We start from the raw sequence: 23,500 nt of genomic DNA, 5'->3' as shown, positions 1-23,500 counted from the left end.
TCGCATATAAGTGAATGAACATGGAGATTATAATGCTAAGTGAACTTATTCAGAAAGAGAGGGACAGACAGAATGACTGCACTCATCTGTGGAATATAAAGTAGCATAATATGAGACTAACACCTAATAACAGTAGATAGAAAGGGCAGGAGGATCACACCATGGTTTGAAATCCGGCCCCATGTGCTGGGGGAAAAGGCAGTTGGGACTGAGAAGGAACCACTAAGTAAATGATGATTGGAGGGATTGCCTGGGATGGGAGAGATGTGCTGAAAGTAGACAAAGGACCAAACACGATGACCTCTTAGTATCTGCATTGCAAATCATAGTGCCCAAAATTAGAGAGAGAGTAAGAAAGATTGTACCTGCCACAGAGGCAGGGATTGGGATAGGGTGGGGTTGGCGGGTGGGACACTGGGAACAATGGTGGTGGGAAACGTGCACTGGTAGAGATATGGGTGCTGCTTTGTTTGACTGAAACACAATCATGCAAGTTTGTAACTGTATCTCACAGTGATTCACTAAAACTTCTTAAAAAAAAAAAAAGACTGCCAAGACCTCCCTGTCCCTGTCTCCTAAACAGTCATCTCTGCCACGTGAGCTGTTTTGACGTGACTTACGTGATGGCTAATTCACTTGAGGCCTTTAGTTATGGCCTGATAAGAACACCACAGGTACATCTTGTTATGGCCTGATATGAACACCACAGGTACATCTAGTTTCTCCAGGAAGTTCCTTCTATTTTATCCCATTTCTAGCACTGTCCCCCTCTCGAAAACTGAGGGCTTTTGCTTCAAATCTCAAAGGGAAAGTTGGAGTAATCGGGTGGTATTCCACAAGCTTCCGCTACACTACTACCCACCTCTGCTCACTGCAACCCATTTGAAAGTACTCAGCCTCTCTTCACTGACCCTCAGCAAGTTATCTACACTGCGGGTCAGTGCTAAACTCTTCCCTCATGTGTAGACCCCATTCCCTTCTGTCCTTAGGAATGTCACAGAAGTCACTCTCTTCTCCCTCTCAAATCATCATTATTTTCCAATCTACGGATCACTCTCGGCAACATTTTTTTTAAAAAGCATGCTCACAGTTCAGTCTCTTAACAACTTCTCTCAAGCCCACTTTGCTCTCCATCAACCACTCCACTTTAGTCCTCCAGCAAAACGCCTCAGAAAAAGGGCCAGAGAGAAAATACAGGGGCTAAGACACTTGTCTTTCATGCAGCTGACCCTGGTTGGATCCCAGCACCACATTTGGTTCTGTCAGCACAGAGCCAAGAGTAGCCCCTGAGCGACACTGAGTATGACCCATAAATAAGATATACAAAAACTTCTCAAAAAGTTGTCTGGGGAGGCCAGGGTCATAGTGTAGCAGAGAGGGTGTTTGCTTTGTACGCTCTGACCTGGGTTCTATGCCCAGTAGCACATCTGGTCCTCTAATCCCACCAGGAGTGATCCCTGAGTGCAGAGCCAGGAATAAGTCCTGAGCACTTCTGGGTTGGTTCCCCGCCCCCCACCTCGGGAAAAAAAAAGTTGTTTGGGAGAGGGAATACAGTTTAAAGGGTAAAACTATGCCTGATACTACATGCCTCCCCAAACACCCTGGATGTGGCCCTGGGGACAGCCCTAGTGGCCCCAGCACCACTGTGCCAAACAGCATCGTATCACAAGGCTGAACACAGAATGGTCAGGCCCTCAGTGTGGACCAGGTATCTCCCAACCCAGCTTTGTTCAACCATTAGTCCACAGACAGTGCCAGTCTGCAAGAATAAAATGGTTGCGTGCTGGAGCAATAGCACAGCGGGTAGGGCATTTGCCTTGCACGCGGCCGACCTGGGTTCAATTCCCAGCATCCCACATGGTCCCCTGAGCACCACCAGGAGTAATTCCTGAGCGCAGAGCCAGGAGTAACCCTTGAGCACCGCTGGGTGTGCCCCCCAAAAAACAAAAAATAAATCACTGTATCACTGTCACTGTCATCCTGTTGTTCATCGATTTCCTCGACAGGCACCAGTAACGTCTCCATTCGTCCTAGCCCTGAGATTTTGGCAAGTGCCACATTGGAGGCTCTTTCAGGGTCAGGGGAATGAGACTCATCATTGTTACTGGGTTTTGGCATATCGAATATGCCACGGGGAGCTTGCCAGATTCTGCCATGTGGGCAGGATACTCTCAGTAGCCTGTCGGGTTCTCCAAGAGTGAGAACTAGACAACAAGAAGTCACGCGGCCAAGAATGTGGCCGCAAAAGATATATAAATAAATAAATAAAAACACTGACTTTTAAAACAAATGGGGGAGAGGGAGAGCAGAGCAATAGTACAGCATGTATAGCATTTGCCTTGTGAACTGTGGCCAACCAGGGTTTGATTCCCAGCATCCCATATGGTCCCCTGAACACCACCAAGAGTAATACCTGAGCGCAAAGCCAGGAGTAACCCCTGAGCAATGCAGGGAGTGACCCAAAAAGACAAAAAAAAAGAGCTCTCTTTGATCACTGCCTTAGAAAAATAATATAAAAAAAAAAAAACTTGTCACCCAGGTTTTCATCTTTGCTTATTCCTGTCACTTTATCTACTTCCTCACTGTTTCCTCTCTCTGTCACCCTCTCAGCCTCCCGAACACACTTACATTAAGTTTATAGAGAAAAGATGAGCCTCGTTATCCTGAGAGACCAGTGAATTTCCCAAGAGCAAGGACACTCTCATACAACAAAATTCGTGATTACTGCATTGATCCAACTATATGCGCTAGCCTACACAATCTGTTCAAATTTCACAAATGAGACCATCCATATACGTTTTAGTAAATGAAAATTTTTTCCCTGGTATAGGATGTCCCGCTGCATCCAGTTTCCATAATCCAGAATCATTCCTCAGCCTCTGTCTTTTGTATCCTGGATACTATAAAGGAGTACAGACCAGTCATACTGTTGAAATATTCCTCACTTTGGAACCATCTAAAGTTGCTTATTAATCCTTTTGCAGTTCCAGAAATCAAATGTAGGCTGCACACATGCCGAGCAAGCCCTTTGCCACCAAGCCGCCTTTCCAGCCCTCCCGTCAAAATCTTTGGCCAGCAACACATTCAAGAGATGCTGTTTCCTCTCTGTGCTGCCTTGGGGAGCTCACGATGCCAAAATGCTGCACTGCTGGAAACACTCACTTTAGTCACTTGGTGGCTCTAAGTGTCTGCTGGGTTTCCACACTGTCAAGTCACTACTTCACCTTGGCAATGACTAAGCAGCCTGTGAAAGATACTCTTAAACTATGCACATATTCTGCTTCTCTTCAAACCTTAATCCATCATCCATTAATGATTATTTTTCTTTGCTTGTTATTTGTTTGGGAACCATGCCTTGTCGTGCTCAGGACTACTCCTGCTCTGCATGCAGGGATCACTTCCGGCAGTGCTCAGGGCACCTTATGTGGTGATGGGATCAAACCCAGGTCAGCCCTGCGCAAGACAGTGCCTTACCCACTCAACTCTTTCTCCCACCCCATTTATAATTCTTTCCTGAAATGAGTATTATGCAGTTGCCAAATAGCTATTTCCTATTCTTCTATATTTATTAGTTGACCTTCTACCTGAGGAAAGAGATTTCTCTGTGTGTGTGTGTGTGTATACATATGCATACTTATGCACATGTGTGTCTTACTATAGACTTATAGTAAATTAAAGAATATTGTGTTCTTTGGGCTGGAGAGATAGCACAGCGGGTAGGGCGTTTGCCTTGCACACAGCCGACCCGGATTTGATTCCCAGCATCCTATAGGGCCCCCTGAGCACCGCCAGGGGTAATTTCTGAGTGCAGAGCCAGGAGTAACCCTTCTGAATCGCCAGGTGTGACCCACCCACCCAAAAAAAGAATATTGTGTTCTTTCAGAATTCCTTAATCACACATCAGTCAGGTTTTTGCTCCCATCACTCTGCCTAAACAACCCCCTGTTGAGGTAACAATGCTCTCCACTTTGCTAAATCTTCTCCGTTCTCATCTTTCTTGACCTCTCAGCAGCATTTGCCACAGATCATCAATTTCCCCGCTTTGAAATGTTTTCCTTACTTGGTTCCCAGGACACACTTCATGGGTTGCTTCTTCTCAGGGTCTTTGTTGGTTGCTTGTCTCTCACCGCCGGGTTCCCTGGGCTCAGCCCTTGACCTTCTTCTCTTGTCTGTCTCTGCTCCCCCCACTTGGAAATGGCACCCAGGCTCACGACTTCAAAACTCATTTCTACATTGATGACTTTCTTATTATTCTGATGGGGCTGCCAGAAATAAAATGCTGGGTGGCTTAAAAGAAGGAACTTATTTTTCTTTCTCACAGTTCTGGACGCTGGAATTCCAAGTTCAAGGTGCCAACAAGATTGGTTCCTGGCTGGCGTTTCTCCCCGTGTCCTCACATGGCCTTTCCTCTGCGCGCTGGTGGAGAGAGTGTGTTCTGATGTCCCTTCTCTAAAAACCCAAGCCCTGTAGAATTAAGATAGCTCTCCATCCCTTCTAGAGCCACATTAAATCTTAATTACACCCTTAAAGGCCATTCTCCAAATGCACTCACATAGGGACATAAGGGCTTCAACATTTAAATTTCCAGGAACCTAATTCAGTCTGTAACAAATCTTGAAACTGCAGTGAGCAGCCTGGCTCTTTCTCCTGGGCTCTTCTAATGAGGCAGATCCACTTGGAAGTGTGACAGGGGCCACAAATGGAACAAATGCAGTCTGGAACGACTAATTCCTCTCTCCTTTCCCTCCTCCCAAATTCTCCTCCTAGGCTTTTCCCTTCTCTGTTGATAATGGCGATTCATTTATGACCGCCTCTGTTACAAAACCCTGGGATCATCCTCGATTCCTTTCTTTCTCAAACACTTCGTACTGTCCTTAACTTTCAAAGTAACATCATGGTCTAACTTTGTATTAAACCATCACTGTCTTCCACCTGGCTTGTGGCAGTGGCCTTTTCCTGGACTCCTTGTTTCTGCCCTCATCTCCATTTTATTTCTTCTACTTTCAGTAGCCAGAAATGCCCTATAAAAATGCAAAGCTGGGGGCTGGAGTGATAGCACAGTGGGTAGGGCGTTTGCCTTGCATGTGGCCGACCCGGGTTCGATTCCCAGCATCCCATATGGTCCCCTGAGCACCGCCAGGAGTTAACTTCTGAGTGCAGAACCAGGAGTAACCCCTGTGCATTGCCGGGTGTGACCCAAAAAGCAAAAAAAAAAAAAAAAAAAAAAAAAAAGCAAAGCTGGTCCTGTTCTCCTCTGACCCTAACCCTCTAATATCCCCTACCTCACTCAGAGGAAAGCACCAGTCAGAATGCTGACAAAGACCTCTGACATGGGCATGACTGATCCCCTGGGGATCTCCATGACTTCACCTTTCTCCTATTTATTAAATCCAGTCACCAAACCCACTGTTGGTTCTCAAAACCATGATGCGTAAGTCCACTTTACAGGCTGCCCATCCTGTACCCTCTGCTGGGAACAATCTTCTCCCATATACCCTTGGGGCCCTTTGCCTTATCTCTTTCAGATGTGTGCTTAAGAATAAACTGTGGGGCTGATAGGACAGCAGGTAGGTCATTTGCCTTGCATAGATCCAAGCTGGGTTCGATCCCCAGCATCCCATATGGTCCCAGGAGCACTGCAAGGAGTAATTCCTGAGTGCAGAGCCAGGAGTAACCCCTGAGCACCACCAGCTGTGACTCAACATGCAAAGAAAAAAGAAAAAAAGAAAAAACTTTGTAGGGGGCAGGGAGGTAGTTCAGTGGGTAGAGTGCTTGCTTTGTATTCTGCCACACCAACCCAGGTTCAATCCCTGGCATCCCGTATAGTCTCCTGGGCCCCACCAGAGTGATCCCTATGCAGAAAGCCAGCTGGGTGTGCCCCATATCACAAGAAAAAACCTCCGTAGGGGCAGAGAGAACAGGGGTTCACTTGCCTACTACCTCTCCAGCCCAGTCCAAATCCCAGGTACCATATATTGTCCCTTGAGCATTGCTAGAGGTCATTACTGAGCACAGAACCAGGAATAGGTCCTAAACACTGATATATGTGGCACAATCCTCCTAACCCCCAACCCTCACTTTAAAAATATTGCCTTATAGTTCAAAGGGTTAGAGTGCATGCTTTGCATTCAGGAAGCCAGGTTTGATTTCTACACCACATGGTCCCCGAAAAAGCACACCAGGAGTAGCCCCCAATACTGCTGATGTGAGCTCAACGCAAACAAAAGTGTCACCTTCCCAGTGAGGTTTGTCACCGCCTGACAGAGCATGGGATTTCGAGAATAGGACTATGTCTGCTAAGGCTCCAGAGGCACCCTGGAAAATAATGTCTTCCACAAACTGCATCTTTGGTATGTGCCAGCATATTCTCAAGGACTTTTCTAGAGTCATTGTTTAATTCTGACAAGAGTGGTATTAAGTGGGCATATCAGTTCACTATAAAATGCCAGTGCTGAGGGATAAATTATCCCCACAGTCTGTGACTTACAGCAGCAAATGTTGAGTTCTCCTCTCTCAGCGGGCTGGAGCGATAGCACAGCGGGTAGGGCGTTTGCCTTGCATGCAGCCAACATGGCCGACCCGAGTTCGATTCCTCCGCCCCTCTCGGAGAGCCCGGCAAGCTACTGAGAGTATCTTGCCCGCACGGCAAAGCCTAGCAAGCTACCGTAAGGTATTCGATATGCCAAACACAGTAATAACAAAGTCTCACGATGGAGACGTTACTGGGCCTGCTCGAGAAAATCGATGAACAATGGGAGGACCATGACCGTGACCTCTCTCAGCAGCAGTTATTTGGGGTTTGACTCCAGATGACACAGGCCTGTGCAGGGCATGGCTCCAGGCTAGGTCCCCTATGTGTGTCTTTCACTCTTCTAGGATCAACTGCCTTGACGATGGGATTTGATTTTTGTTTTTTGTTTTTATAAATTTATTTATTGAATCACCGTTAGAATAGTTACAGAGCTTTCGGGTTTAAATCTGTCAATGATGAAACACCTGTCCCTTCACCAGTGCACATTTTCCACCACCAAAAACCCCAAACCCCAGTATATCCCCCATCCCACACCCTCCCCCTACCTGCATGGCAGATGATTTCTACATTACTCTCTCTCTACTTTGATTACATACAGTATTTTGACACCAGACTCACTGGTATTACTTGGGATTTTCCCCCAACATTCAGACCTACTGAAAAGGCAACATTAGACAATTTGTTTTCTATTGCTGATCATTAATGGCATATGATTTTGGAATTCTGAAATTTTAATAATTAAATCTGGAGGGATTTCTGCCGAAAGTCACTAGGTTCCAAGATTTGTTTGTGTGTCTCTGGGATCATGGCCGCTAAGCAGCTTAATCAGTAGCTGGAGGAGCCACAGTTTGTGGGTGGTGACTCGGCATCTCGTTGGGGCAGGGGAGGACAAGGGCCGGCTCCACCCCCATCCCATGAGGCCCCTTGTGTCTCCTGACTGTTGGCTCATACCTGACTGTTCACTGGCCTCTGGAAGATGGCGGCCACAGAACCACCAGGGGGAACAGGCGGAGGGATGACACCTTTTCCCAACTGGGGTGGCCCAGTGCTGGTAACCTAATGCAAAGTCTGGAAGCATTTCTGCCAAAAGCCACTGGGTTCTGAGATTTGTTTGTGTGTCTCTGGGACAATGATGGAATTTGGAGAGAAGCTATTGCTTCCTTAAATTGGCATAGCATTGTCTTCCTGTTTTGCATAAAATACAGTTAAAAACCAAATTCTAGGAACCAGAGAGAAAACTCAGTGATCAAAGGTGCATGGGTTTCTGTAGGTCAGGTTTAAGCCCCAGTACAACCACATAGTCCCCTGAGTGCCACCAGGAGTGACATCCAAGAAAAGACTCAGGAGTATACCCCAAAACTTCTAGATATGGCCCCCCAAGAAAAACAAAAGCCCCAAACTCTACAATACAAAACAAATTTGGGATTGAGGGATGTTTTATTTTCAGTGCTAAGAATCAAATCTTTCACATACGAAGCATCCACTCCACTCTACTACAGATTCCATAGCTCCCAAATATTCCTTTTGTGAGGGGCCTTTTTAAGCCACACGTGGTGGTGTTATTCAGGACCCATTCCTGGTTCTGTGCTCAGGAGTGACCCCTGGCTGGGTCCATTAGGGCCGGGAGGGCTCTTACCTGCACCCCACTGGGGCACCCCACAGACTGAAATTTCAAGAGTGATATTTGAAAGCATGAGAGATCTCTGAGGCCTAGGTTGAGACTTGCACATTGTGACTTTTGTATCTATTCCCCTGACCAAAGCAGTTAAAAGGCCAAGGCTTATGTCAATGGAACAGAGAGTAGCAACCACTTGTGGACTGGGTGGGGAGACACGGCAGTCATTCAAGAGTGAACTCCTTTGCCACAAAATTTGTCTTATTATATTTGTCTTTTCTTCCTTTTCTCCTTCCTTTCTCCTTTACCTTCTTTCATTTCTCCTTCCTTCCTCCATTCTTTCTCTTTAACAGATAAAGAAACATGGGCTCAGAAAGGTCAAATATTTGTTCTAAGGTTATACTGCTAGTAAATAAAAGAACTGAACTCTAATCAAGTTGGAATGAATTTTACAAACACTGGAACTGGGTTAATAAAGAGGATAGAGCACTTGTCTGGCACACAATGGGTTGATCCCCAGTAGTCCGTATGGTTCCCCCTCATGACCAGGTGTGATCCCTATTCATAGAGCCAGGATTAAGCTGAAGCCAGGAGTAAGCCCTGAGCACCACCAGGTGTGGCCCCAAAACTTAAAAGGAAAAAAATGCCATGTATAGTCAAGAGACTTAAACTTTCCTCAAAAGCAATGCAACACCACTGAAAACTCTTGAACAACAAGGTAACATGGTGGCTAATCAAATCTGGTGGTGTGCAGGGTACCTGGGTGAAAAAGAGGAAGAGCAATTTCTACTAGGCCCAAAGCTTCAGGCCAAAATTGTTTGCTTTCTGGTTTGGGAGCTACATCCAGAAGTGCTCAGGGCTTATTCCCAGATCTGCATTCATGGATCACTCCTGGCTCAGGGTACCGTCTGGGATGCCAGGGATCAAACCTGGATTGGCCCTGTGTGGGCAGGTACCCTACCCACTGTACTATCGCTCCTGCCCCTCAGGTCAAAATTGATTAGGGGTCAGGCTGGGGAAGCATCAAGGTGGGGAAAAAAAATGAAGACAAAGAGAAACAGTAAAAGACAAACAAAAAGATGGGGGAAGGGATGCGGTGCTACCAGCAAGTCAACCTGTACCCAGAGGGCAAGTACATCAGCAGCCTGGTGGTACCTTCAGGCTTCCTGATACCCCAAAATTGCCACTGTACCACTTGCCGGACCCCAAAAATGTGAGACAAAGTTTCTCGAGAAATTAAATAACCAAAAGTTAGGTATATGGGAGTCATGCCCACAACTCATCTCCAGCTCAGCTATACAACCTCATTTATTGACCTTACTTCAGAGACTTCTAAATAAATCTCTAAAGATATCAAAAGCAGCAATTAATCTTGGACCCATGCAAGGCTGAACAGATCAGGGTAAATCGGAGGGGTGGGGGGCGTGTCAGCCAGTTGCCTACCCAAGCAGAGGCCCTGGCATCCACTTGCTTTCACAAACCAACATTGCCACCAATCCCCCAAGCCAGACTCCACCATCTCAGGACAGACCTCACTGAGATATAATCTGCTGAAAATTAGGGTATCCAGTTTTTGTGACTGAAATCTCCAGGCTTTCTGGGGTAAGGATGAGCTACCTTTCTCCACCTCCCTATACTTCCAGAAGCCTCGGCAGTCACATCCACACCCCAAAGCTGCCACCCAGTTAAAAAAGCTCCTCTAGCCTTACAGTCCCAGTAAAAATACTGAACACTCTGAACAAGCACAATGACCTCTTAGTACCTGCATTGCAAACCATAATGCACAAAAGGAGAGAGAGAATGAAGGAAAGTGCCTGCCATGAGATCTAGGGGTGGAGGTGGGGGGAAGCAAGGATATTGGTGGTGTCTAGCACTCAATGGATTGATACCCAGTAGTCCATATGGTGGAGGGATGGGTGTTGGATCATTGTATGACAGAAGCCCAATCACTAACAGCTTTATAATGGTCTAACGCGTGGATATTCAACAAAAAACTAAAAAACTAAAAAAAGAAAGAAAATACAAAGGAGAAAGTCTCTGAAATTGAGCACTCCAGCTCAGGGTGTATCATTTCTCTTACTTTACTTAAAGTACTCTTTCTCTCTCCTTTCTCATATTTCCATAACAAAACTACTGATTTATTTTTGCCTTTTTGGGCAACACCCAACCGTGCTCAGGAGTTACTCCTGAATCTTCTCTTAGGAATTACTCTTGGCAGTGCTCAGAGGACCATATGGGATGCTGAGGATCAAACCCAGGTTGGCTGCAAGTAAGGCAAATGCCCTAAGTGCTGTACTATCACTCTGGCTCCTGCTGATTATTATTTTTTTAAGATAGGAGAGAGACAAGAAGGACAATTAAAAGCAACTTATTATTTATGGAGTATTGAAATTAAAATTCATATTGGTGAATTTTTTAAAAAAAATCAAACAAAAATGTGCACAGTGTAGAAATATTTAAAGTAACAGTTCCCCCTCCTTCCTTTCTACAGAGATATGCTTCCTTAATAGTTTGTGGTAATCCCTTCCTGACCCGGATCTTACTTTTTATCACTTAATGGTAGGTCAAAATAAATGTTCCATGTCAGAATATTACAATGTCCTCATTCCTTTTTTCCCCATTATTGTTGCAGTCCCAGATCAAACTCAGGCCTCACACAGCTGAGGGATACACTCCACCACAAGTCACATCCCTCACCCTTCATTCTTTATGAGTTGGTTACTCACTTTTTTTTTTAAATTTTGGCGGTCCATTTTTTGTGGTGCTCAGAACTTATTCCTGACTCTGTATTCAGGGATCACTCCTGGCAGGATTGGGGGACCATATGGAATGCCGGAGATCAAACCTGGGTTGGCTGCATGCAAGGCAAATCGCCCACCCACCATACTATCACTCTGACAGTTGTTTAAAGTCATAGAGTGCTCAGCCTCTTCATAAAACCACAAGTGCCACATCTTGTGCAGTGTCTGACATATTCTAAGAACTCAAATTGATTAGTTCTCCTGGTTGTCCAAGTTTAGCTGCATCATATTTTATTTTATTAGTTTCCCACATATGGTCACTTAATGTATGGTGTGTTTGCAAAGATGTCCACAATAATTCTGTTGACCTGCTGGAACCTGACTCTAAAGTATCATTATGATGTTTCCACCATCAGTAGATAGAGTCTGTTTCTACTTCTCTTGAATGTCATTTGGCCATGGAACTGACTTTGATCAATCAAATACAGCGAAAGGGATGCTTTAGCATTTCTGCCTCAAGAGGTCATGCTACTTTTGCCTTTTCCCTTTTAGAGGCCTGATAAGAGGAAGCCTTGGCTGACTGACCGAAGAAGTCACATGGAGAAGAACCCAGTCACTCAAGCCAAAAGCCCAGTCAATGGCAAGACACGTGAATGAGGCCATCTAGGACCTGCCAGATAGCCAACTTGCTGACTGCAAATATAGGAGAAAACTCAGCAGGAAAGGAGCCTGGACAGCAGAAAATAACCCTCCCAATGGAGACAGCTCCAAACTGCTAGTCTACATATAAATAAGTAGATGTTGATTTAAACTTCTGTGTTAAGCAGCAACTGAAAACAATACATTTTGAGTCATCTTTTTATTTATTTATTTATGGGTTTTGAATCACTCTCAGCTGTGTTCAGGCTTTCTCCTCATTCTGCACCCAGGGATCAGTCCTGGCAGTGCTCTGGGGACTGCATGGGGTGCCGGGAATGAACCAAGGTCTGCCAACCCCCCCGGTATGCTTAGTACTATTTCTCCAGTCCCATTTTTTTTTTTTGGCCAGTATGACTCTAATATCCTAGGCTGGAATGCAGCATTCATTTCTGGCATGTGACCCCGAGCATATCCTGTAATATTTTTGAATTTCCCAATCTGCAAAATGGGAAACGTTTTAGTTCCTAATTCATCTGGACAGACACACGGCAAGGAAGGTCAAGACTTTATCAATGTTTATTGTTATTGTTTAATTGCATGCATTGAAGCATTCAAGGTAACACCTTTAATGTCATCACCTCCCTCCCCACCTTCAGTGATGATGGGAATTGAACCCAGGTCCTCACACATAGAGCAAGGCAAGTGTTCTATTACTATGCTCCATCCCCAGCTCATTGTGAATGAAGGCTATCCTGAGAGATGTTATGTGGGCAAGTAGGATGAGTAAGTATTAAAGATAACAGCAACAGTATTTGGAGGTTCCATAACTAATTAATACTGAATACCAGAAACTTCTTGGGACTAGAGACCTAACCAGGCTAGCCTGGGAGGCAGTGAGAGTTGGGTCTCAACTATGTCCTACATAGTTCAAAGATTGTACTACTGTGTCTGGGCAAGCACTCTTAATGAAGTCATGGGTGGAAGCTGGAATTGGGTGGAAGAATGAAGAACAGGCACTACAGGAGCGGTGGTTATGGGAAAGCTATAAGGAAAATGTCACCGCCCCCCTTTCCCTGATGAAATCACCTTCCCATGACCTGAATGGGCTGGAGCGATAGCACAGCGGTAGGGCGTTTGCCTTGCAAGCGGCCAACATGGCAGACCCCAAGTTTAATTCCTCCACCGCTCTTGGAGAGCCTGGCAAGCTACTGAGCTCCCCGTGACATATTTGATATGCCAAACACAGTAACAATTGTCACAATGGAGACGTTACTGGGCCCGCTCGAGCAAATCAATTAACAATGGGAAGACAGTGACAGTGACAGTGATGACCTGAACATCCTGACCACCTTTCCCATCATATCACCTACCACTTTTTTCCTCATGGGTGAGTCATCCACCCTGGTCTCTTTCCTCAAATTTATTAAACTCTTGGAGCTGCAAAGACAGTACAGGGATTTAGGCGCTTAGCTTGCATGCAGCTGACCTGGGTTCAATCTCTAGCACCACATGTGGTTCCCCAAGCACAGCCAGGAGTGATCCCTGAACACAGAGCCAGGAGTAAGACCCTCAGAATCTTTGTACTTACTTTGTCCTTCTTAGAGGGATCTCCTTCTGAACCACTTAAGCTAACGTTCTTCCCTTTTTTCTTCCTTTCCACAATTTTCATTCTTTTCCTTCATTGCGTTCCTTACTACCTAAAAATACATTATTGATTTGTTTACTTATTATTTCTCTTGGTGTTAAAAGGTGAGCTATGGGAGAAATTGGTATTTGTCTTGCTTAAACAAGTCCCCAGAATCTAGCACAGTGTCTGGCTCATAGCAAGTGATTCATAGCTGTGAATTGAATGAATATAAATAAAGGAGGGCGTGGGGTAAGAGCAACAGAACTGATAAGAAGACAGGCTTTTAATTTTTTCTATTTTTGGTTTTTGCACCACACCTGGCAGTGCTCAATGATCTCTCCTGGTGGAGTTCAGGAAACCATGTGGGTTGCTGGGGATCAAATCTGGGTTGGCTATGTGCAAGGCAAACTCCTTACCTGCTGCACTATTGCTCCAGCCCCAAGAAGATAAGGTTCAAGGGCTGAGTGGAAGACTAGTTCTTTCTTTGAAACACTTCACAGGAGATTTTGTGTTATCTTTTTGTGTATTTTATTTGTTTTGGGGGCCACACTTGGTGTGCTCATAGGTTATTCCTGGCTCTGCACTCAGGAATCACTCCTGGCAGGTTCGGGGGACCACGTTGGACAACAGATCAAACCCAGGTTGACCATGTGCAAAGCAAGTCCCCTACCTGCTGTATTATCACTCTGGCTGCATTTTTGTGTACTTTTGTTTTTGTACTACATCCAGCTATGCTTAAGGCTTACCCCTGGCTCTGTGCTCAGGGGTTGCTCCTGATAGTGACTGAATCTCGGTCAGCCACATGCAAGGCCACACACTGTACTCTCTGGCCAGTCCTTTTTTTATCTTTTTTTTTAAAAAAAATTAATTGAATCACCATAATCCAGCCAGATCTTGCCTTACCTCCTCAGCCCACAGGTGGGGGCAGCCAGCGGGTATGAATTCTCAGCCCACTGGGCTCAAATGTCACAATCTATGAGTCTCCATGAGACTCAGAGAAAGGTCGCAGCCATCTAAGGCCACTGCTGTCTGTCTGCGGCCACAGACACCCCACAGGAAAGCTGTGTCTTTGGGAACAGAGGTGCCAGTCAACTGACAGAGTGTGAAAGGAGGGTTGGAGAGGGATGTGGGAGCCCAACCCCAGGCCAAAGCAAGCAAGGATGATGGCAGGGACCAAAATAATCCAGCTTCCTCGCCCTTGTGAAGGTGAGGCTGACACGTGGGCCCCTCTCAGTAACACTTGAGTACACTGGTTTATAGCAAAGCCTGCAAGAACGGTCAGACGCTGTCCTGTGCACTGGAGGCTCTGAGGGGAGGCTGGTGAGGGGCAAGAAAGGGTAGCTGCGTGTGGGAGAGAGGGGCAGGAAGATTCCCTAGAGGAAATAAGCCCCATCTCTCCCACCTCCAATTCATCTGATGGACACAAAAAAGTGGGACAATCCTAGACGTGACAATAACACGTGACCACCAGGTAATGGGAGGCAGGTAACGCAGCTCGGTTCCAGGAAGAGCTGTTCCAATAGGTATAGGGAATTTGAGCGGGGTGGAGGAACAGAATAGAAGACTAGATAGAGGGCAGGCGGGAATCTGTCCAAATTGCATTGAACTTGGATGACAAGAACAGAGCTCGGGCTATCTTGGTTGAGCAAGGGAGAGTCTCAAAGTATTTTAAATCAAGAGAAAGCCCCAATCAGCAGATTGAGGTAGAAAGGACCCCGAAGTTGATCTGGATGGTTCGTACGTGAAACCGGGGACGGGCATCCTGAAAAGGAGAACAAGCTTTATTCTGGGACCTAACACCAGGACAGTTGTAAGCAGCAGGGCTTTCAGTCTCTCGAGAACTAATGACGTCACTTCCTCGACTACTGAGCTGCACCACTTCTTTTCCATAACTTTCAGTCGCTTGTCCGGGACTCCCAAGTTTAAACAGATCGGGAAAAAGGTGCCTCTAGAACCCCTAACCCTGGTCTGAGCGATGCGCGCAGGAGACTTCAACTCCCACAATGCCTCGCGCTGCGGCTCTGCAGGTCGCGCATGCGTCCTTCCGAGAAAGGCGAGGCCGCGTAGGGATGGGTGGGACTCGCCAGCTGGGAGAAGTGCGGGAAACTTAGGGACCGCCATCTTGGCTTTGGGTCAAACCACTTGGATACTTGGCGGGAGATCCATGTCCTCTCCTTAAAGCAGCTCGCACAAGAAGCGAGGTAAACTACATTTGATGGTGGAAACTCTCTTGATTGTGCTTTTTCGTGAAAAACGCCGTCCGTTTCGCGACTAAGTTCCGTGACTGAACTCCCCCCGCCCGTCACGATGGAACGGCCCAGCAATGGCCGCCCTCTGCGAGAGTCCGCGAGGGGCGGAGTGGGAAGTGGTTTCGCCCCGCCTTCAGGTCGGAGGGGGTTTCCGCTTCCGGCATTGGCGGCCGCAGCCTCGCTCTGGTTCCTGCGGCTGGCGGCCGAGCCGTGTGTCTCCTCCTCCGTCGCCGCCATATTGTCTGTGTGAGGAGAGGGGAGAGCGGCCGCCGCCGCTGCCGCTGCCACCACAGGTACCGTCGGAGCCGCCGGGCCAGGTGGTTGGGGCGGGTACGAGCGGGTCCCGGATGCGACGGCGGGATGCGGCCGCCCCTTACGCTCCCAAGCTGACTGCACTCTACGGCCCGTCGCCTGCCCCTGCACCCCCCCCCCCACTCACACACACACCAGCGAGGTCCCTGCAGCCTATCGGGGAGGCCCGGGCCACCGATCCCCCCCGGGGCGGGGAGAGGCTTGGGGACTGGGTGCCGGGAGGATGGGAAGCGGCCTGCGCGACTTGGGCGTATTGTGGGGGAAAGGCTGAAGTGGGGCGGGGACTAGGGGGGAACAACTTGGAGACGGGGGTGGTGGGGGGTGGGGGGTCTCCGTTGGGGGAAGGGAGCTGCTGAGGGGTGGGGCCCGCCCGGGGATGCTGGGGGAGGTGGGAGGGTGCCCCGGGGAGTGGTGACTGCTGGGAAGGGGGGTGACCCCTCGTGCGGAGCCCGGGGCGCGGGGGCCGGCCCAGGGTCCCTCGGGGGCGAGGCCGGGCTTCCCACCTGCAGGCTTGGGGCGCACGGCGGAGGGGGAGCCCCGGACGGGGGTCGGCGGGCCGGGGGCGCGCGAAGTGGATTCGGAGTCGGGGGGCTCGGTCGGGGACCCGGGGGGTGGGGGGGTGCGCGGAGGGGAAGCGGTCACGCGGGGTGAACGGCGGGGCCGAGGGTGCCGGTGTTAGTGGGTGACCTTTCGGCGAGGACTTGGTGGTGGCGGTTTTTTTCCCCCGTCGGTCGGCGCAGCTCTGGACCTTTTTTTTTTTTTTTTTTCCCCTGGCCCTGGGCAAGGCTGGGGGGTGACGGCGGTTTCGGGGAGTTTGGTGGGTTTTTTTGGGGGGGGGACGACGCGAAGTCTCGGGGTCGGAAGTTGCTGTGGGGGGTCAGCGGGGCCGCCCGGGAGATGAGGGCCCGGGGTTGGGGGGCCGCGCGGGATGGACGCGGGGACGGGGGTTTGTAGGCGTTGGCGCCCGCGTTCCATCCCGGGAGAACGGGACGGAGCCTTGGTGAAGGGACCCGATCGCTCCCCCCGGTACTCGATGCCCGCCCGCGCCACTTCCCGCGGCGGTGGGGGGCCGGGCCCCTGTCGCTTGGTGCTCCCGACACGCCAAGTGTAGACTCGAGTGTCAGAGCCTTTGTGACGAGTGTGGAACCCGCCGGCCGTGCTCCTCGTGAAGTGCCTGGTCGGTCGGAGTCTCCAGAAACTGTCGGAGGCACGTGTTGGGTGTGGGAGTTTGGGGTGGTCGTGTCCCCCCCCCCCCCGTCTTCCCCGCCCCCCAGGTTAAAAGTTCTGGCCGAGAATCTGACCGTCGGGGACGCTTCGAGACAGTCGTCGCAGCCCTTTTCTTCGGTCATCCGTAGTCATGGCGGGGTTGGGGTGGGAGGCACTTGGGCCGACAACCTGGGGGGCGATGTTTCGTGTCCCCGTCGTGTGTCCCTGTTTCCAGAGTTTGCCTCTGGTCGTCGTGCCTGGGTAGGTGCGTCCTCCTGTGACTTTGAAATACTTGACTCTGGTTTGCTGTCAAGGTAGTGCCCGCATGGGGCTTGGAAGAAGGGAAAGATGGGCAAACGGTTTGCTTAGGTTGATGTATCCGAGGAGTCACCCAATCCGGTCACTGTCGGCCAGGACTTGGCCTGAAAACGGCCTACCTTGTTTGTTAGTTTGTTGTTGTTGTTGTTGTTTTCCTCGTGCTCGCATTCAAGGGGAGCAGCAGTGGAAACATTTCCGGGGGAGGGGGGGGGACTGGGCTACTGTCTGGGAGTATGGCAAGCGAGTCCGTTGCACCGTCTAGTTTTCGTTGCCCACTCACTTACCACCACCCTCCCCTCTCCAGGGTTGAGTCCATGCACTTTTCTCTTTCTGTATGCCTCTTCACACACTCTTGAGAAGGGGGGAAATTCTCTTTGGGAACTGAGTTTTAAGCCGTACATAGGATTTTAAGCCGTACATAGTAGGCAGAATGATTCCCACAAAGATGTCTGTGTGCTAATCCAGAATCTAAAATGGTAAAAAGGACTTGGCAGATGTAACTAGGGTTAAGAATCTTAAAATAGGAAGATTATCCTGGATTGTGTGGGTAGGCCCAGTGAAATCACATGAGCCCTTAAAAGAAAGTACTTTTCTTCAGCTGAGTCAAGAAAGATGAGGTAGAAGAAGAAATCAGAGATGAGTATCACTTGGAGCCATTGCTGGGGGGGTGGGAGGGGTTACATGGAAAAATGAGAAAGTACTCCAGCAACCCCTAATTGCAAAAAAACAGGCCTGCTTGACAGCTTGCAAGGAAGTAGCAGCCTCATTCTTACCACAGGGAACCAAATTTGGCCAAGGGTCAGACTGAGCTTCCAGTGAATTGTTAGGCTTTTTTTTTTTTTTTTTTGCAAGGAACATACCTTGATTTTTGATCTGGTGAGACCTAGACAAGCCCATTCAACCTCCACCCTACAAACACTAAGGTAATTATTGTTTTAATCCAGCGTTATGGCATAATGTGTTATGGCAGTGGTAGAATGGAAGGTGTAGATTTTGATACCATGAGTCTAGAGCCCTGTTAATTGAAATGGGGATGATGGTCAAATGAATGAGCTTGAAAGAAAAGGTTTCAACCAGATGGTCAGAAGTATGGGTGTTGACTGCTGGTGAAACAGGTGAAGTGAAGAGTGCAGTGGAGATGAAGGAGTGTGGATCTCTCTTGCATATGATGGCAGATAATTTTAGAATTGTATACTATAGTTAAGTGGGAAAGAGCTTAGTTGTCGAACTTGGATATTTTGATGAAGATTTCCAGACAATGTGTTGAAGGTGCAGACTGATTAATTTGTAGATGTACCTACAGCCAACTGCTGTGAAATTACTGTAAAACCCACTAGATTATTAAGGATTTTATAGTAGCAGACAATGACAATCGAAAAGCCAGAACTTGAAGTAGTCTTTGGGGGGGGGGGGGCACACCCAGTGATGCTCAAGGGTTACTTCTGACTCTTCACTCAGGAATTACTCCTGGCGGTGCTTGGTTACTGGGGATTGAACTGGGGTCATTCACACTGGGGTCATTCACGTGCAAGGCAAATGCCCTACCTGCTATACTGTCGCTCCGGCCCTCTTAAATTCCTTTGAATCTCCCAAATTCTGCTGGCAGGAAGAAGGCTGGTGAAACTATTGAAGACTTGCGATTTTCAGTAAAAGAAGGGGAACTCGGGATAGAGCCAAGAGTCCAGAGGGGTAGAACTCTGAAAGCCAAAGATTTCTTGATGACTTTGAAGTGGAATGGCGTTTGCTCATATTTTAAAACCACTTTGGACCAATGGATCTGTTCTTTATTTCCCCTGTATGAAGTGGACTGTTTCTCGCGTTTCCCTGTGTTTACCAGTTCCACCTGTGTAGGCTGGAATCTGGTTACTTGGGATGTTTCATTTCTTGAGAATTGTTGTCCAGGAGTTGTACTTAAATGTACCTTAAAGCTGCATCCTTATCCAGTTTAGATTATGAGATTTAGAACTTAATTCTTCTTGCTTTTGGGTGCTCCAGGAACCAAGTGGAACCAGATTAGCCAAATTTATATTCTCTGACCCTTTCAGCCATCTCCCCAAACCTTTAAACTCTCTTGTTTTTGTTTTAGTTTGAGTCTACACCATCAGTACTAAAGGGGCCATAAGTCTTGCTGTAGGGGATTAAACTGAACCTCACATGTGCTAAGTATGTACTTAGCCATCTGACTATCTCCCTGGCACAGAGTTTTGGGACTTTCACTGTTTTGTTATTTTTTGGGCCATACCCGACAGTGCCCAGGAATCATTTCTGGCAGGGCTCAGGGGACCATATGAGGTTCCAAGGATTGAACCTAGGTCGGCCACATGCAAGGCAAGTGCCCTACCCACTACTATTGCTCTGGCCCCAAATTTGGGTTTTTGATGAAATTCAATTGAGATTTTTGGACTTTGATGATCATGATTGAAAGAGATCTTAGGAAGGCACACACATGCATGTGGGTGTGTATGTGTGCATATGTTAGAGATCAGAGGGTGGACTTTGGCAGTTAGATGACACTCCCCAGGATGCCTGTATTCTTAGATTCTGAATATATTAGCATTATGTGACAGAGTATTTTATAAATATAGTTCCATGTTACTGAGAGGGAGGTAATCTGGATTTGTTGAATGTGTCCAGTCGCAATCCCTTAAAGGCAGAGTTTTCTCTGCTTTCTTTCCTAAAGATGGAGCAGAAATCATAATGATGAAGAATGAGAGGGATTCAGCCTGCCATTATTGGAGGGGACCACATGGAATGCATAAGAAGGAATGTTGGAAGTTCTAGTTTTAATCAGCAATGAAATGGGGGCCTCAGTCCTATGTCTACTAGTATCTAAATGTGACTAATAGTCTGAATGAGTTTAAAAGTAGGTTGTCCCCAGGTCTCCAGTAGGGAATGTGGTTCTAGAGAAACACCTTGATTTGGGGCCTTGCCTACCTAAGATGGCCAGCCCAGCCTCTCTAAATTTCTGGCCTGTAGAAACTTGAGATAGTAAATTCTCATGTTGTTTATTTTCAGTAATTTATTGTAGCAACTATAGAAAACAAGTAGAAGGGGCCTGGAGCCATAGTACAGTGAGCCAGTCAAGTGCTTGTCTTGCAGATAGCTGACCTGAGTTCAATTGTTGGCACTATATATTATCTCCTGAGCCTGCCAGGAGTAGGCCCAAGCACAGCTGGGTGTCACCCAAAAACAAAAACAGAAGGATTAGTTGATTTATTTATTTAATCTTTTGCAGTGCTGGAGATTGATTGAACCCAACGTCTCACACATGCAAGGCGAGTGCTCTACTGCTTAGCTTTGTTCCTGGTCCCTTGTTCATCCTAAGAATCTTGGATGAATCTTGAGTGATAGTACAGTGGGTAGGGCGTTTGCCCTGCACACGGCCGACCCGGGTTCAATCCCCGGCATCCACCCTTGAGCATCACTGGGTGTGACCCAAAAAGCTGGAGAAAAAAATCATACGGAATTATTTTCTAGAAAACAAAGGCAGCAAGGAGCATACCATAAAATGATTTGGTCCTAGAAGACTTTATGGAACAGTGATGTTGAGTGACCCCTTCCTTGGTGTTTAAAATTTCCACTGTCCTTAGATGTGGAGTCCAGATAATTTGGGGGTGAGAGAAGATAGTAGTGTACTGGGTAAGGAACTTTTCTTGCATGCCTGGGTTCGATCCCTGAAGACCTCCGTGGTTCCCCAACATTACTCAGGATCCATCCCCAAGTGCAGGTGCTAGGAATAGGCCTTACACATAGCTGGGTGTGGCCAAAAAAGATACTTGAAGAGGTTTGATAACCAGTAAAATGTAGATTTCAAAGCTCTAAGTCATTCTGGTACGGTTTCTATAAATCAGTGATACTTCATGTTTGTGACAAACAGCCTAGTTAAATTGCATTATTTCTTTATTAATATTTTTGGAAAATAAAGCAATGAATGCCATTACATCACAGCTTTCTAAAGACTTTTTTTTTTTTCAGAGCTGAAGTGGCTGGTACATTTTTTAAGAATGATAACCATCCATATATAGTGGTTATGGGTGATTATCTGGTCTGTTCTTTCATGACTCCCACTCCACCCCAACTCAGAAGTTGTTTAAGATCTTTTTTCATTGTCATTTAAAGTTAAAAGGCATGTTTGGGAATTGTAAATGCAGAACAGAATTCTAACTCTAAGTTAGAATTTTAAATTAGACTTGTATTTATTCTTAATAAATATCCTATTGATTAGATTCTCAACTTTAAGAGATTAAGGAAATTTTGGAGAATGGCAGAAGTGAGAGTTTCATTTTGAGTTGGTTACCAACACAATAGAAATAAAAATTTACAAAATTAAATAATCTTTTACTTTTGAGTTTGGAGTAAAGGAAATTGAACTACTGGAAGCCCTAACTTGAGGGGCCAGGAGATGGTCAGTGGCTAAAGTGCCCGGTTGCAAATCCAATCCCCAGTGATTAAACACTGATCAGAAGCCCCAGCTCCATGTGAGCATGGCAGCTAAAGGGTGAGATCCCCAGTGAGCACTTTAAGACTTTGAGCACTTCACACAGTTCAGTCCCTGGCAAGCATGATGGTTGAGTGTTTGAATACGACCACCAGATGTCTGAATGCCACGATTAAGCAAAAGTTCCGTGATCCAACTAAGCATCCCATCGTAAGGCTCTCCTGGAATCTTGGTCCAGGAGATGGAGACTTAGAACTTTTGAATACATTCCTTTGCTGGTACCATCATCTTGCCCTTTCTAGATTTGACTATGCATGGATTCTTTACTACTCATCTTTTTGTGCTATAAGTTGAGATAATGCTTAAACAGCATAGTGCACAGAAGTACCCCCAAAGATGATAACTGCTAACATTTAAGGTAACTTTTTTGACTGCTGTATTACAACTTTTGCCTAAATGTTTTAGTACAATGTGTATTAAGTTAGATGCTGAGAACTAAGAGTTTGTCATTAGGATAAATAAGGGTTTAAGTAATAATAATGATTATAATATCACTATCATCCCTGTTATTCATCGATTTTCTTGAGCGGGTGCCAGTAATGTCTCCATTCGTCCCTGTCGCATGCTAGTGTAGCCCGATGGCATATTGGGGGCTCTTTCAGGGTCAGGAATGAAAACCATTATTGTTACTGTTTTGGCATATCGAGTATGCCACGGGTAGCTTGCCAGGCTCTGCTGTGTGGGCGGGATACTCTTAGTAGTTTGCTGGTCTCTCCAAGATGGATGGACGGTTTTGGGGCAGCTTCTAGTCACCTTTACTGGTGTTCCCAGTCAGGCATATATGCAGGCAGGACACTCTCTGTATAGCCTGCCGGGTTCTCTGAGAGCGAGAACTAGACAATAGGAGGTTGCACGGCCGCATTTGTAGGAGCTTGGTTTTATATTCTGGATCTTGGCTGTCGATGGGGTTGCATGGCAGTTGGTAGATGTAACTGTCTAGCTACTGGAAGATTATAATACTTGATTTAAAATGAGAAATGATTTGATCCTTGGTCAATCACTATTGGGTGACCTGGGCCAAGTTTGTTTCACAAGAGTGTTAGTAGATTCATCTTCCTAAATTTCTTTGAACTCCTAGAATATTTTCAAAAATAGTATATCACTTAGTTATTTTTTATGGAAATGGATTTCTAATGGATAGAAATCTAGGCCACCTAGTTTTTCAGAAGATATTTTTACATCAGGTTATAGACAATTGGTAGTTTTTCTTAAATATTGGTGTGCTCCCAGGGTAGATACTAGCCCTAGTCATTGTCCAGATGCCCTTTATTTCCTTTATTCTCACATTTTAAGCTTAAGGTGAAATAATTCACAGCACAATGCTAGAAGTGGCATTTCACTGATTGCTATGCATTCTGGTTTTTTAGACTTAAAAAAAAACCTACCCAGCAACAGTTGCTATGGTGGGCAAGCTTTTTTTTTTTAAGTGTTGATTGTATTTTCTTGCACTTAAAAAATATGTGTTATTTGAAGTAAGGGTTTTAGGATAAAAAACAGGATAAACCTAGGGAAATCTTTTATAATTCTAGGTGTCACTTTTTAAGAAATTAATTTTGTGGGCCCCTCCCCAAGATGTTTGGCCTGGTGATGTAGGCCTGATGGTTGGGTGTTTGGGAGCCATGTACTAGGGTCGAAGCCTCACAACATGGTAAGCATGTGCTCTACCACTTAAGCTGTCTCCTCGATCTTGGCATCACATCATTTTGGGAGGGTTTTGGGCTGCACCCTGTGGTGTTCAGGTATCATTCCTGGTGGGCCTTGGG

At 46.7% G+C, this 23,500-nt stretch overlaps 1 protein-coding gene across 2 annotated transcripts in view; it reads left to right on the top strand.

Annotated features, from left to right (window-relative positions):
* Positions 1-15,557: 15,557 nt before the first annotated feature.
* The window catches only part of LOC130030156 (casein kinase II subunit alpha), a 51,213-nt gene continuing 43,270 nt past the window's right edge, over positions 15,558-23,500 (top strand). The window contains exon 1 of one of the 2 annotated variants that reach the window (XM_056121363.1): positions 15,558-15,696. The gene's annotated coding sequence lies outside the window, so the exon portion shown is untranslated. The remainder of the gene's footprint in view (positions 15,697-23,500) is intronic. The other variant, XM_056121364.1, reaches the window with a different exon arrangement.

This window comes from Sorex fumeus, unplaced genomic scaffold, assembly GCF_029834395.1.
Source record: "Sorex fumeus unplaced genomic scaffold, SorFum_2.1 ptg000044l, whole genome shotgun sequence".
Classification (NCBI taxonomy): domain Eukaryota; kingdom Metazoa; phylum Chordata; class Mammalia; order Eulipotyphla; family Soricidae; genus Sorex; species Sorex fumeus.
This window is presented reverse-complemented; position numbering and strand designations above follow the sequence as displayed.